The sequence below is a fragment of the Salmo salar genome, unplaced genomic scaffold (assembly GCF_905237065.1).
Source record: "Salmo salar unplaced genomic scaffold, Ssal_v3.1, whole genome shotgun sequence".
Classification (NCBI taxonomy): domain Eukaryota; kingdom Metazoa; phylum Chordata; class Actinopteri; order Salmoniformes; family Salmonidae; genus Salmo; species Salmo salar.
In genome coordinates this window covers 45,001-60,000 of record NW_025549384.1, presented here as the reverse complement: position 1 = coordinate 60,000, position 15,000 = coordinate 45,001, and the positions used below count along the sequence as shown (strand labels likewise).

The 15,000-nt window shown below is 37.7% G+C and overlaps 8 non-coding genes and 6 pseudogenes across 8 annotated transcripts; all 14 read right to left on the bottom strand.

The window, feature by feature from the left end:
* Positions 1-6,191: 6,191 nt before the first annotated feature.
* Positions 6,192-6,310, bottom strand: LOC123738165 (uncharacterized; annotated as a pseudogene).
* Positions 6,311-6,449: 139 nt separating this feature from the next.
* On the bottom strand, positions 6,450-6,568 carry LOC123738229 (5S ribosomal RNA). Its single transcript, XR_006767446.1, has one exon. It is a non-coding gene; the product is annotated as a 5S ribosomal RNA (ribosomal RNA).
* Positions 6,569-6,707: 139 nt separating this feature from the next.
* LOC123738044 (5S ribosomal RNA) lies at positions 6,708-6,826 on the bottom strand. The gene has a single exon (XR_006767337.1). It is a non-coding gene; the product is annotated as a 5S ribosomal RNA (ribosomal RNA).
* Positions 6,827-6,965: 139 nt separating this feature from the next.
* On the bottom strand, positions 6,966-7,084 carry LOC123738201 (uncharacterized; annotated as a pseudogene).
* A 139-nt stretch (positions 7,085-7,223) lies between these two features.
* Positions 7,224-7,342, bottom strand: LOC123738113 (5S ribosomal RNA). The gene has a single exon (XR_006767405.1). It is a non-coding gene; the product is annotated as a 5S ribosomal RNA (ribosomal RNA).
* A 139-nt stretch (positions 7,343-7,481) lies between these two features.
* On the bottom strand, positions 7,482-7,600 carry LOC123738244 (5S ribosomal RNA). Its single transcript, XR_006767461.1, has one exon. It is a non-coding gene; the product is annotated as a 5S ribosomal RNA (ribosomal RNA).
* A 139-nt stretch (positions 7,601-7,739) lies between these two features.
* On the bottom strand, positions 7,740-7,858 carry LOC123738101 (5S ribosomal RNA). The gene has a single exon (XR_006767393.1). It is a non-coding gene; the product is annotated as a 5S ribosomal RNA (ribosomal RNA).
* A 409-nt stretch (positions 7,859-8,267) lies between these two features.
* On the bottom strand, positions 8,268-8,386 carry LOC123738207 (uncharacterized; annotated as a pseudogene).
* Positions 8,387-8,525: 139 nt separating this feature from the next.
* LOC123738205 (uncharacterized) lies at positions 8,526-8,634 on the bottom strand (annotated as a pseudogene).
* A 409-nt stretch (positions 8,635-9,043) lies between these two features.
* Positions 9,044-9,162, bottom strand: LOC123738231 (5S ribosomal RNA). The gene has a single exon (XR_006767448.1). It is a non-coding gene; the product is annotated as a 5S ribosomal RNA (ribosomal RNA).
* A 139-nt stretch (positions 9,163-9,301) lies between these two features.
* On the bottom strand, positions 9,302-9,420 carry LOC123738180 (uncharacterized; annotated as a pseudogene).
* A 134-nt stretch (positions 9,421-9,554) lies between these two features.
* LOC123738081 (5S ribosomal RNA) lies at positions 9,555-9,673 on the bottom strand. The gene has a single exon (XR_006767374.1). It is a non-coding gene; the product is annotated as a 5S ribosomal RNA (ribosomal RNA).
* Positions 9,674-9,812: 139 nt separating this feature from the next.
* Positions 9,813-9,931, bottom strand: LOC123738084 (5S ribosomal RNA). The gene has a single exon (XR_006767377.1). It is a non-coding gene; the product is annotated as a 5S ribosomal RNA (ribosomal RNA).
* A 139-nt stretch (positions 9,932-10,070) lies between these two features.
* Positions 10,071-10,189, bottom strand: LOC123738167 (uncharacterized; annotated as a pseudogene).
* Between the last annotated feature and the right edge of the window lie 4,811 nt (positions 10,190-15,000).

The following is a 15,000-nucleotide window of genomic DNA, read 5'->3' as shown; positions in this document are numbered from 1 at the left end:
AATAGTGCAAGAGCACACCCTCGTGGACAAAATGCTTACAGCACCTGGTATTCCCAGGCGGTCTCCCATCCAAGTACTAACCAGGCCCGACCCTGCTTAGCTTCCGAGATCAGACGAGATCGGGCGTACCTTTTTTTATTATTTTTTTTATTTTTTTATCTTTTATTATGAAAAAAACACATAATATTTACAATATTCAAACAATAATAATAAAAAGGATGAACAATTCATCCTTTTACAAAACCAAAAAAGAAAAGAAAATAAAACCAATTAAAAAACACAATCATCCACTAAAACCAATTAATAATTAAAAGCAAGTTTTCCATTTTGATCAATTTCGATAGAAGTGCTCCCCCACACAAACAGTTTTTCAAAATTACATCCTCCATATTTATATATTAGTTCAATATCTTTCTCTAAAATACTTTTAAATAAAACCTCCACACTCACAATTTTCCCTTCATAATGTCCTAAATTCCTTCTTTGTCTTACAGCGTATCTAGCATGGCTAAGAACAAAATTCATCAAATTAATATTAAAAACTTTGCTTTTTCCATTTATACCAAATAGAAACAACCTCCTCCACTCAACCCCATTTACAATATCTTCTCCCCAATGTTGTTCTAAAAGCCCCTTTATAAACTCATGAAACCCTTGTAATCTACTACATTCAATAAAAAAGTGCATAAAATTTTCCACCTCTGTACCACAAATATCACATTCTCTTTTAATGTCTCTATTTATTTGATGTAAAACCACGTTCGTAAAAATCCTATTATGTTTCAATTTAAAATCATTATCTTCACATTCTATAGAATTATATTTGACATTGACATTCTTCCATATTGATTTTACATCTATATTTACAAATACCCTAGACCACACTTTTTCTGAAGCAGGAGCTTTTATCTCTCTTAAAATACATTTTTCATAAATCTTTTTAACTTTCAAACCTGATAAAACATGTTTCTCCCCATTACTTTCATAATATAAAACCGGTAAACCCTTAGCTCTCTCAACCACCTCTGTATTTATTAAAAGCACCCATTCTTCAGGAATACACCCTAAAATTCTCTTATACATATTTTCTATTGTAGTTTTACTTATTTCATCTTCTACTTCACAAACATTATCATAAATCGCTTGTACAGTAAGAAACCCTGGAATGACCTCGTATAAAATATCCCCAATCTGTCTCATCCCAGCCCTCATAAAATATTTACAAAACAACATCTTATTATTATATTGTATCTTGGGATTTAAGAAAATTGGCTGATTTAAAATATTGTCTAAAATGGTACACTCATAATAAATATTTGGTAAAAACTCCCCCCAAGCTTCAAACACTTCTCTATAAAACAATGGTATATTACTTAACATTTCTTTTTTCATGCACATCAATAAACCATTGTCCCCCATCCTCCCAACCTCCTGCAAATACTCCTTAAAAAATCTTTTCCATCCATAATCTAGTTCACCATATAAATATTTCCGTACCATTTTAACTCTAATTGCTTTTTTCCTTACATTTAAATCCACCAACTTCAAACCCCCCCTCCTCATATCCTGCAATCAATGTTTTAAAAGAAATTTTCGCTCCTTTCCCATCCCATAAAAAATCAACTAAAATCGTATTCATTTCAGATAAAACCCATTCTGGTACATCTAAAACGTTCATGACATGAATAAAAATTGACATCAGCAAGGAATTTACAACAATTACTTTCCCTTTTAATTTCAAAGCCCTCCCCCTCCACATATTTACTACCTTCCTAACTTTATTTATAACCCCACTCCATGTCAGATCCCTAGCTTCTTGTTCCTTCACCCCTAAAAACACACCTAACACCTTAAAATAATCATTTACCACCTTAAAAGGAAAAGTCCCCTCATTATTCTTCCCAACATACATTATTACTGACTTCTCCATATTCACTTTAGCTCCTGAGGCTTTCTCATATACTTTAAAACACTCCATCACCCTTTTAACACTTCCCTCATCTCTGACTGTAATTGTGGTATCGTCTGCATATTGATGAATTAAACTAAAACCTCCTTGCGGAGTCTCTACACAATTTATAAAATGATCTTTTTAAGGTATGCCGCTAAGGGTTCTACCGATAAAACAAACAATAAAGCTGATAAAGGGCACCCCTGTCTCACTGACCTCTCAAGAATAAAAGAATCTGTTAAAACCCCATTACATTTAACCCTACTTTTAGCCTTTCTATATAATAATTTTATCCATCTTATTATACCATTTCCAAACCCATACTTTTCCAGTACCCTAAACATAAAATCATGTTCCACCCTGTCAAAAGCTTTATTAAAATCTATACTTAAAACAATCCCCCCATCTTGTCACTATTCATTTTATTTATCACATCTCTAAGTGTAGTTATGGTATCTGCTATATCTCTTCCAGGCACACTATAATTTTGTGTAGGTGCTATAATATCATTTAAAACCATCTTCATCCTATTTGCCAGTATCTTAGCTAAAATCTTATAATCTGAGTTTAATAAACTAATTGGCCTATAATTTTCTAGTTTCAGTTTGCTCCCCCTTATTTTTATATAAAATCGATATCAGCCCTGTCACCATGGAATCTGAAACAGTATCATTGTCTTCCATATATTGATATACTTCTAATAAAATAGGTGCTAAAATACTTTCATACATTTTATAAAACTCTGCAATTAGTCCATCTACTCCAGGACTTTTATTTATTTGTAAACCCTTAATTGCATCTTTCACTTCATCCATTGTTATCTTCCTATCACACATTTGCTTATCTTCAACACCAATTTGCACATCCACACTACTTAAAATCTCTTTTACACACCCCTCATCCACCTCCCCTTTCTTAAATAAATCCTTATAAAAATTCTGTACAGTTTCTAATATTTCAACATAATCATTTACCACTTCACCCTTTACATTTTCAATCTCACTAATATATGATTTCGTCTGTTTAGTTTTTTCTAAACCAAGAAAAACGAGGTACATTTCTCCCCTTCTAAAACATATTTTGCCCTACTTCTAATAATTGCACCCTTACACTTCTCTATTTCACATTTGCTCAATTTTGCTTTTAAATCTAAAAACCTTTCAATAGTATAATCAGGATCACTATCACATTTCTTCATTTCTTCATTCAATTTTGTTCTTAAATAATTTTCTGCTCTTATCATCCTACTCCTCTTCTTCCTTGCATATCTAATACTAAAAACTTTTATTTTTTCCTTAACATTTTCCCACCACTTGCACTTATCATTCCCTTTTTGCTTATCCTCCATTTCATCTTCTATCAAAGATTTAAGTTGTTTCCCGTATTCCTCATCACCTAGATACCCTGCATTCATACACCATATTCCCCCCCTTTCCTTTCCTTATCTAACCCCACCGAAAATGTTAACCCAGCATGATCACTAAAAGTTGTAAAAATATATTTAATATCCTTCATAAAATTCCTTAACCCTTCATTTACTAAAACCAAATCTATCCGTGTCTGTTTCAATTCCCCTAAAACCACCTGCCTTCTAGAAAATTCTCTCTTATTCGGATTCTCCTCCCTCCATATATCAATTAAATTGTTTTCAACCATCATTTTCCTTAAAACCCCCCTAGATACATCACTTCTAAAAATAGCTCCCCTTGTCATATCTAGTCTATCCATTTTTACATTAAAATCCCCAACTAAAATACAGTTTCCCTTGCACCATTTCGCTAATTCTAAAAATAAATTCCTTCTCTCTGTTTCATTATTCGGCGCATAAATATTTATAATCCTAAAAACCCTACTCATATATTCAAAATCTAAAATTAAAATCCTCCCATTATTATCATTATATATCTTCTTCACATTTTCTACTACATCCTTCCTTATTAAAATTGCAACCCCACATGAATTCCCCCTACCATTGTTTACATAAATAAAATCCCTCCATATTTTCTGAATTTCTAAAACACACATATTATCCCAGTGCGTCTCTTGAATACATAAAATATCAGAATTCTTTATGTGTACTATTCTATTAAATTTTCCTATTGTTCTCAACCCATTCGCATTTATCGACATTATTGTTACCATACTAATAAATAATAAAATTATAAAATATAATTTCATTATCCTCTACCTTTTATCCAGTTTCTTTCCTCTTCCACCCTTTCTCTCCCCCCCTCCGCTGCTTTCCTCTTCCTGTATCCTCCTCTCATTCTTTCAAACTTTTCCCCATCATCCGAGTCCGATATCTCCTCCAAGTCCATTTCATCCAGCCAACTTTTCTTCTTTACACCCTCGTCCGTTGTGCTCCCCGTGTTCTCCGCCGTTTCTGGAATGTTCATCTCCGTCTCATGTGTAGTCGTCGTTGTGCTCCCCGTGTTCATCGCCGTTTCTGGAATGTTCGTTGTGCTCCCCGTGTTCATCTCCGTCTCATATATTGTCGTCGTTGTGCTCCCCGTGTTCATACCCGTCTCTGTTATTGTCATTAAACTTAAAACCCTCTCCATTTCTTCACCCCCCGAGTTACTTGTTTGTGCTGTGCTTTCCCCTAAAACCTGTGAGTCCCCCGAGCTTCCCCCCAGTCCACTCCCCCCCTCCTCCTGAAAACTCCATCTTCTTATTTCTGAATCCATGCTGCTCCCAATTTCGTTAATCTTCTGGTCTTCCTTCTTCTCCCTTCTTCCTTCCTCCGTCTCTCCACCTTCCACCACATCATCTCCTCCATCTTCTTCTCCTTCTTCCGACAATACAACTGCTTCCTCGAATAGTACTTGACTCCCCTCTTCAGTCATAACTTCTCCACAGTTGCATTCCGCCAATCTCTTTCTGCATCTACCACAAACATTCCTTTCCTTCTCTCCGACACACTCTCTCGCATAATGGCCTTGATTGCCGCACTTGAAACACTTGAATTCAGGGCAATCTTTAACTATGTGCCCAGGTTGTATGCACAATCGACAAACTCTGACCTGCTTGTCATGGATCACCCTGAAGTATTCAGCTCCTTCCAGCGTCTCAATTTTTGTGGAATATGGCAATGATGTGACTTTTTCCGTAAATTTAACTTTACAGAACCTTGTTCCGTCAACCACCTCCGTTCCAGGCCAAACTCTCCTCCTTATCTCCGATACGGCCGTTACTCCCCAGCTTCTCAACTTGTCCAGTATCACTTTATCTTCTATATATACCGGTAGATTCATAAAAGACACCACCAAATCATTAATATTCACATCTCTCGCCAGTATCTTGTTGTCCTTTATCCGTATACCGTCCATTATCCGTTCTTTACCTTTTCCGTTTCTCATCGTAATTTCATATTTCTTATCTCCTTTCATTCGGCATCCCACCACCTCTCCACACGTCTCCTTAATTGCTCGTAGTAATTCCATCGTCGTCACCTTTTCTTCTCCCACCAACTCAATTGCCACCGTGTATTCTTTTCCATATTTCATTCCTCCTTTTTCGTTTTCCTTCCGTTGCGCATTTTCGTTGTCTTTGTCCGTTCCGTTTGTCGTTGCCATGTTGTCCATCATTGTGAATCAAAAATGAAAGCGAAAAAAACCTCCCCCAGGCAGCAAAACTGCAGGGGGGAAAACTAAACAAAACTAAAAACTATCCAAATGAAAAAACAATAAATTATATTGCAAAATCCAAAAAAGAAACGAAAATAGCTCTCGAGCAAACACTCTCAAGCAAACACTCACAGCTCAATTACTGGCACCTGTCGTCACTTCTCCAATCAAGGATTAGCGCCCCCAGGCTGGTATGGCCGTAAGCGAGAAACAATCTCTTGCTACAACATATATAGTCAAAGTGAGTGTGATAAACAGACATTGCATTTTCACCAATTAGATAAGCAGCTTGAACTTTGTGTCACTGAAAAAGTAGAAGAAATTATAAACACTGTTCCCATCACTTTTTAGCACAGGTAGTTGGATAAAATACAAACTTTATTTCCTTTCATCATTTGAACAGGGCAAAGGAGCATAATGCACACACAAGCTGCATTCAGCAACAATATTCTTGTTTGTCTTATAAATACAAGGCAGATGCTAATTGAAAACACACGGAAATTTGATCCTATTAAAAAGGCAGGAAGCTGCATTTAGTCAATTCATCATTAAATGCTTACTACAAGGCAGTGTTGCTGATGAAATAGTGCAAGAGCACACCCTCGTGGACAAAATGCTTACAGCACCTGGTATTCCCAGGCGGTCTCGCATCCAAGTACTAACCAGGCCCGACCCTGCTTAGCTTCCGAGATCAGACGAGATCGGGCGTACCCAGGCAGATATGGCCGTAAGTGAGAAACAATCTCTTGCTACAACATATATAGTCAAAGTGAGTCTGATAAAACAGACATTTAGTCAATTCATCATTAAATGCTTACTACAAGGCAGTGTTGCTGATGAAATAGTGCAAGAGCACACCCTCGTGGACAAAATGCTTACAGCACCTGGTATTCCCAGGCGGTCTCCCATCCAAGTACTAACCAGGCCCGACCCTGCTTAGCTTCCGAGATCAGACGAGATCGGGCGTATCCAGGCTGATATGGCCGTAAGCGAGAAACAATCTCTTGCTACAACATATATAGTCAAAGTGAGTCTGATAAAACAGACATTTAGTCAATTCATCATTAAATGCTTACTACAAGGCAGTGTTGCTGATGAAATAGTGCAAGAGCACACCCTCGTGGGCAAAATGCTTACAGCACCTGGTATTCCCAGGCGGTCTCCCATCCAAGTACTAACCAGGCCCGACCCTGCTTAGCTTCCGAGATCAGACGAGATCGGGCGTACCCAGGCTGATATGGCCGTAAGAGAGAAACAATCTCTTGCTACAACATATATAGTCAAAGTGAGTCTGATAAAACAGACATTTAGTCAATTCATCATTAAATGCTTACAACAAGGCAGTGTTGCTGATGAAATAGTGCAAGAGCACACCCTCGTGGACAAAATGCTTACAGCACCTGGTATTCCCAGGCTGTCTCCCATCCAAGTACTAACCAGGCCCGACCCTGCTTAGCTTCGGAGATCAGACGAGATCGGGCGTACCCAGGCTGATATGGCAGTAAGCGAGAAACAATCTCTTGCTACAAAATATATAGTCAAAGTGAGTCTGATAAAACAGACATTTAGTCAATTCATCATTAAATGCTTACTACAAGGCAGTGTTGCTGATGAAATAGTGCAAGAGCACACCCTCGTGGGCAAAATGCTTACAGCACCTGGTATTCCCAGGCGGTCTCGCATCCAAGTACTAACCAGGCCCGACCCTGCTTAGCTTCCGAGATCAGACGAGATCGGGCGTACCCAGGCTGATATGGCCGTAAGCGAGAAACAATCTCTTGCTACAACATATATAGTCAAAGTGAGTCTGATAAAACAGACATTTAGTCAATTCATCATTAAATGCTTACTACAAGGCAGTGTTGCTGATGAAATAGTGCAAGAGCACACCCTCGTGGACAAAATGCTTACAGCACCTGGTATTCCCAGGCGGTCTCCCATCCAAGTACTAACCAGGCCCGACCCTGCTTAGCTTCCGAGATCAGACGAGATCGGGCGTACCCAGGCTGATATGGCCGTAAGCTAGAAACAATCTCTTGCTACAACATATATAGTCAAAGTGAGTCTGATAAAACAGACATTTAGTCAATTCATCATTAAATGCTTAATACAAGGCAGTGTTGCTGATGAAATAGTGCAAGAGCACACCCTCGTGGACAAAATGCTTACAGCACCTGGTATTCCCAGGCGGTCTCCCATCCAAGTACTAACCAGGCCCGACCCTGCTTCGCTTCCGAAATCAGACGAGATCGGGCGTACCCAGGCTGGTATGGCCGTATGCGAGAAACAATCTCTTGCTACAACATATATAGTCAAAGTGAGTGTGATAAACAGACATTGCATTTTCACCAATTAGATAAGCAGCTTGAACTTTGTGTCACTGAAAAAGTAGAAGAAATTACAAACACTGTTCCCATCACTTTTTAGCACAGGTAGTTGGATAAAATACAAACTTTATTTCCTTTCATCGTTTGAACAGGGCAAAGGAGCACAAAACACACACAAGCTGCATTCAGCAACAATATTCTTGTTTGTCTTATAAATACAAGGCAGATGCTAATTGAAAACACAAGGAAATTTGATCCTATTAAAAAGGCAGGAAGCTGCATTTAGTCAATTCATCATTAAATGCTTACTACAAGGCAGTGTTGCTGATGAAATAGTGCAAGAGCACACCCTCGTGGACAAAATGCTTACAGCGCCTGCTATTCCCAGGCGGTCTCCCATCCAAGTACTAACCAGTACCGACCCTGCTTAGCTTCCGAGATCAGACGAGATCGGGCGTACCCAGGCTGACATGGCCGTAAGCGAGAAACAATCTCTTGCTACAACATATATAGTCAAAGTGAGTCTGATAAAACAGACATTTAGTCAATTCATCATTAAATGCTTACTACAAGGCAGTGTTGCTGATGAAATAGTGCAAGAGCACACCCTCGTGGACAAAATGCTTACAGCACCTGGTATTCCCATGGGGTCTCCCATCCAAGTACTAACCAGGCCCGACCCGGCTTAGCTTCCGAGATCGGGTGTACCCAGGCTGGTATGGCCGTAAGCGAGAAACAATCTCTTGCTACAACATATATAGTCAAAGTGAGTGTGATAAACAGACATTGCATTTTCACCAATTAGATAAGCAGCTTGAACTTTGTGTCACTGAAAAAGTAGAAGAAATTACAAACACTGTTCCCATCACTTTTTAGCACAGGTAGTTGGATAAAATACAAACTTTATTTCCTTTCATCATTTGAACAGGGCAAAGGAGCACAAAGCACACACAAGCTGCACTCAGCAACAATATTCTTGTTTGTCTTATAAATACAAGGCAGATGCTAATTGAAAACACAAGGAAATTTGATCCTATTAAAAAGGCAGGAAGCTGCATTTAGTCAATTCATCATTAAATGCTTACTACAAGGCAGTGTTGCAGATGAAATAGTGCAAGAGCACACCCTCGTGGACAAAATGCTTACAGCACCTGGTATTCCCAGGCGGTCTCCCATCCAAGTACTAACCAGGCCCGACCCTGCTTAGCTTCCGAGATCAGATGAGATCGGGCGTACCCAGGCTGATATGGCCGTAAGCGAGAAACAATCTCTTGCTACAACATATATAGTCAAAGTGAGTCTGATAAAACAGACATTTTGTCAATTCATCATTAAATGCTTACTACAAGGCAGTGTTGCTGATGAAATAGTGCAAGAGCACACCCTCGTGGACAAAATGCTTACAGCACCTGGTATTCCCAGGCGGTCTCCCATCCAAGTACTAACCAGTACCGACCCTGCTTAGCTTCCGAGATCAGACGAGATCGGGCGTACCCAGGCTGACATGGCCGTAAGCGAGAAACAATCTCTTGCTACAACATATATAGTCAAAGTGAGTCTGATAAAACAGACATTTAGTCAATTCATCATGCTTACTACAAGGCAGTGTTGCTGATGAAATAGTGCAAGAGCACACCCTCGTGGACAAAATGCTTACAGCACCTGGTATTCCCAGGCGGTCTCCGATCCAAGTACTAACCAGGCCCGACCCTGCTTAGCTTCCGAGATCAGACGAGATCGGGCGTACCCAGGCTGGTATGGCCGTAAGCGAGAAACAATCTCTTGCTACAACATATATAGTCAAAGTGAGTCTGATAAAACAGACATTTAGTCTATTCATCATTAAATGCTTACTACAAGGCAGTGTTGCTGATGAAATAGTGCAAGAGCACACCCTCGTGGACAAAATGCTTACAGCACCTGGTATTCCCAGGCAGTCTCCCATCAAAGTACTAACCAGGCCCGACCCTGCTTAGCTTCCGAGATCAGACGAGATCGGGCGTACCCAGGCTGATATGGCTGTAAGCGAGAAACAATCTCTTGCTACAACATATATAGTCAAAGTGAGTCTGATAAAACAGAAATTTAGTAAATTCATCATTAAATGCTTACTACAAGGCAGTGTTGCTGATGAAATAGTGCAAGAGCACACCCTCGTGGACAAAATGCTTACAGCACCTGGTATTGCCAGGCAGTCTCCCATCGAAGTACTAACCAGGCCCGACCCTGCTTAGCTTCCGAGATCAGACGAGATCGGGCGTACCCAGGCTGATATGGCCGTAAGCGAGAAACAATCTCTTGCTACAACATATATAGTCAAAGTGAGTCTGATAAAACAGAAATTTAGTCAATTCATCATTAAATGCTTACTACAAGGCAGTGTTGCTGATGAAATAGTGCAAGAGCACACCCTCGTGGACAAAATGCTTACAGCACCTGGTATTCCCAGGCGGTCTCCCATCCAAGTACTAACCAGGCCCGACCCTGCTTAGCTTCCGAGATCAGACGAGATCGGGAGTACCTTTTTTTTAAAATCTTTTATTATGAAAAAACACATAATATTTACAATATTCAAACAATAATAATAAAAGGATGAACAATTCATCCTTTTACAAAATCAAAAAAGAAAAGAAAATAAAACCAATTAAAAAACACAATCATCCACTAAAACCAATTAATAATTAAAAGCAAGTTTTCCATTTTGATCAATTTCGATAAAAGTGCTCCCCCACACAAACAGTTTTTCAAAATTACATCCTCCATATTTATATATTAGTTCAATATCTTTCTCTAAAATACTTTTAAATAAAACCTCCACACTCACAATTTTCCCTTCATAATGTCCTAAATTCCTTCTTTGTCTTACAGCGTATCTAGCATGGCTAAGAACAAAATTCATCAAATTAATATTAAAAACTTTGCTTTTTCCATTTATACCAAATAGAAACAACCTCCTCCACTCAACCCCATTTACAATATCTTCTCCCCAATGTTGTTCTAAAAGCCCCTTTATAAACTCATGAAACCCTTGTAATCTACTACATTCAATAAAAAAGTGCATAAAATTTTCCACCTCCGTACCACAAATATCACATTCTCTTTTAATGTCTCTATTTATTTGATGTAAAACCACGTTCGTAAAAATCCTATTATGTTTCAATTTAAAATCATTATCTTCACATTCTATAGAATTATATTTGACATTGACATTCTTCCATATTGATTTTACATCTATATTTACAAATACCCTAGACCACACTTTTTCTGAAGCAGGAGCTTTTATCTCTCTTAAAATACATTTTTCATAAATCTTTTTAACTTTCAAACCTGATAAAACATGTTTCTCCCCATTACTTTCATAATATAAAACCGGTAAACCCTTAGCTCTCTCAACCACCTCTGTATTTATTAAAAGCACCCATTCTTCAGGAATACACCCTAAAATTCTCTTATACATATTTTCTATTGTAGTTTTACTTATTTCATCTTCTACTTCACAAACATTATCATAAATCGCTTGTACAGTAAGAAACCCTGGAATGACCTCGTATAAAATATCCCCAATCTGTCTCATCCCAGCCCTCATAAAATATTTACAAAACAACATCTTATTATTATATTGTATCTTGGGATTTAAGAAAATTGGCTGATTTAAAATATTGTCTAAAATGGTACACTCATAATAAATATTTGGTAAAAACTCCCCCAAGCTTCAAACACTTCTCTATAAAACAATGGTATATTACTTAACATTTCTTTTTCATGCACATCAATAAACCATTGTCCCCCATCCTCCCAACCTCCTGCAAATACTCCTTAAAAAATCTTTTCCATCCATAATCTAGTTCACCATATAAATATTTCCGTACCATTTTAACTCTAATTGCTTTTTTCCTTACATTTAAATCCACCAACTTCAAACCCCCCTCCTCATATCCTGCAATCAATGTTTTAAAAGAAATTTTCGCTCCTTTCCCATCCCATAAAAAATCAACTAAAATCGTATTCATTTCAGATAAAACCCATTCTGGTACATCTAAAACGTTCATGACATGAATAAAAATTGACATCAGCAAGGAATTTACAACAATTACTTTCCCTTTTAATTTCAAAGCCCTCCCCTTCCACATATTTACTACCTTCCTAACTTTATTTATAACCCCACTCCATGTCAGATCCCTAGCTTCTTGTTCCTTCACCCCTAAAAACACACCTAACACCTTAAAATAATCATTTACCACCTTAAAAGGAAAAGTCCCCTCATTATTCTTCCCAACATACATTATTACTGACTTCTCCATATTCACTTTAGCTCCTGAGGCTTTCTCATATACTTTAAAACACTCCATCACCCTTTTAACACTTCCCTCATCTCTGACTGTAATTGTGGTATCGTCTGCATATTGATGAATTAAACTAAAACCTCCTTGCGGAGTCTCTACACAATTTATAAAATGATCTTTTTTAAGGTATGCCGCTAAGGGTTCTACCGATAAAACAAACAATAAAGCTGATAAAGGGCACCCCTGTCTCACTGACCTCTCAAGAATAAAAGAATCTGTTAAAACCCCATTACATTTAACCCTACTTTTAGCCTTTCTATATAATAATTTTATCCATCTTATTATACCATTTCCAAACCCATACTTTTCCAGTACCCTAAACATAAAATCATGTTCCACCCTGTCAAAAGCTTTATTAAAATCTATACTTAAAACAATCCCCCCATCTTGTCACTATTCATTTTATTTATCACATCTCTAAGTGTAGTTATGGTATCTGCTATATCTCTTCCAGGCACACTATAATTTTGTGTAGGTGCTATAATATCATTTAAAACCATCTTCATCCTATTTGCCAGTATCTTAGCTAAAATCTTATAATCTGAGTTTAATAAACTAATTGGCCTATAATTTTCTAGTTTCAGTTTGCTCCCCTTATTTTTATATAAAATCGATATCAGCCCTGTCACCATGGAATCTGAAACAGTATCATTGTCTTCCATATATTGATATACTTCTAATAAAATAGGTGCTAAAATACTTTCATACATTTTATAAAACTCTGCAATTAGTCCATCTACTCCAGGACTTTTATTTATTTGTAAACCCTTAATTGCATCTTTCACTTCATCCATTGTTATCTTCCTATCACACATTTGCTTATCTTCAACACCAATTTGCACATCCACACTACTTAAAATCTCTTTTACACACCCCTCCTCCACCTCCCCTTTCTTAAATAAATCCTTATAAAAATTCTGTACAGTTTCTAATATTTCAACATAATCATTTACCACTTCACCCTTTACATTTTCAATCTCACTAATATATGATTTCGTCTGTTTAGTTTTTTCTAAACCAAGAAAAAACGAGGTACATTTCTCCCCTTCTAAAACATATTTTGCCCTACTTCTAATAATTGCACCCTTACACTTCTCTATTTCACATTTGCTCAATTTTGCTTTTAAATCTAAAAACCTTTCAATAGTATAATCAGGATCACTATCACATTTCTTCATTTCTTCATTCAATTTTGTTCTTAAATAATTTTCTGCTCTTGTCATCCTACTCCTCTTCTTCCTTGCATATCTAATACTAAAAACTTTTATTTTTTCTTTAACATTTTCCCACCACTTGCACTTATCATTCCCTTTTTGCTTATCCTCCATTTCATCTTCTATCAAAGATTTAAGTCGTTTCCCGTATTCCTCATCACCTAGATACCCTGCATTCATACACCATATTCCCCCCCTTTCCTTTCCTTATCTAACCCCACCGAAAATGTTAACCCAGCATGATCACTAAAAGTTGTAAAAATATATTTAATATCCTTCATAAAATTCCTTAACCCTTCATTTACTAAAACCAAATCTATCCGTGTCTGTTTCAATTCCCCTAAAACCACCTGCCTTCTAGAAAATTCTCTCTTATTAGGATTCTCCTCCCTCCATATATCAATTAAATTGTTTTCAACCATCATCTTCCTTAAAACCCCCCTAGATACGTCACTTCTAAAAATAGCTCCCCTTGTCATATCTAGTCTATCCATTTTTACATTAAAATCCCCAACTAAAATACAGTTTCCCTTGCACCATTTCGCTAATTCTAAAAATAAATTCCTTCTCTCTATTTCATTATTCGGCGCATAAATATTTATAATCCTAAAACCCTACTCATATACTCAAAGTCTAAAATTAAAATCCTCCCATTATTATCATTATATATCTTCTTCACATTTTCTACTACATCCTTCCTTATTAAAATTGCAACCCCACATGAATTCCCCCTACCATTGTTTACATAAATAAAATCCCTCCATATTTTCTGTACTTCTAAAACACACATATTATCCCAGTGCGTCTCTTGAATACATAAAATATCAGAATTCTTTATGTGTACTATTCTATTAAATTTTCCTATTGTTCTCAACCCATTCGCATTTATCGACATTATTGTGACCATACTAATAAATAATAAAATTATAAAATATAATTTCATTATCCTCTACCTTTTATCCAGTTTCTTTCCTCTTCCACCCTTTCTCTCCCCCCCTCCGCTGCTTTCCTCTTCCTGTATCCTCCTCTCATTCTTTCAAACTTTTCCCCATCATCCGAGTCCGATATCTCCTCCAAGTCCATTTCATCCAGCCAACTTTTCTTCTTTACACCCTCGTCCGTTGTGCTCCCCGTGTTCATCGCCGATTCTGGAATGTTCGTTGTGCTCCCCGTGTTCTCCGCCGTTTCTGGAATGTTCATCTCCGTCTCATGTGTAGTCGTCGTTGTGCTCCCCGTGTTCATCGCCGTTTCTGGAATGTTCGTTGTGCTCCCCGTGTTCATCTCCGTCTCATATATTGTCGTCGTTGTGCTCCCCGTGTTCATACCCGTCTCTGTTATTGTCATTAAACTTAAAACCCTCTCCATTTCTTCACCCCCCGAGTTACTTGTTTGTGCTGTGCTTTCCCCTAAAACCTGTGAGTCCCCCGAGCTTCCCCCCAGTCCACTCCCCCCCTCCTCCTGAAAACTCCATCTTCTTATTTCTGAATCCATGCTGCTCCCAATTTCGTTAATCTTCTGGTCTTCCTTCTTCTCCCTTCT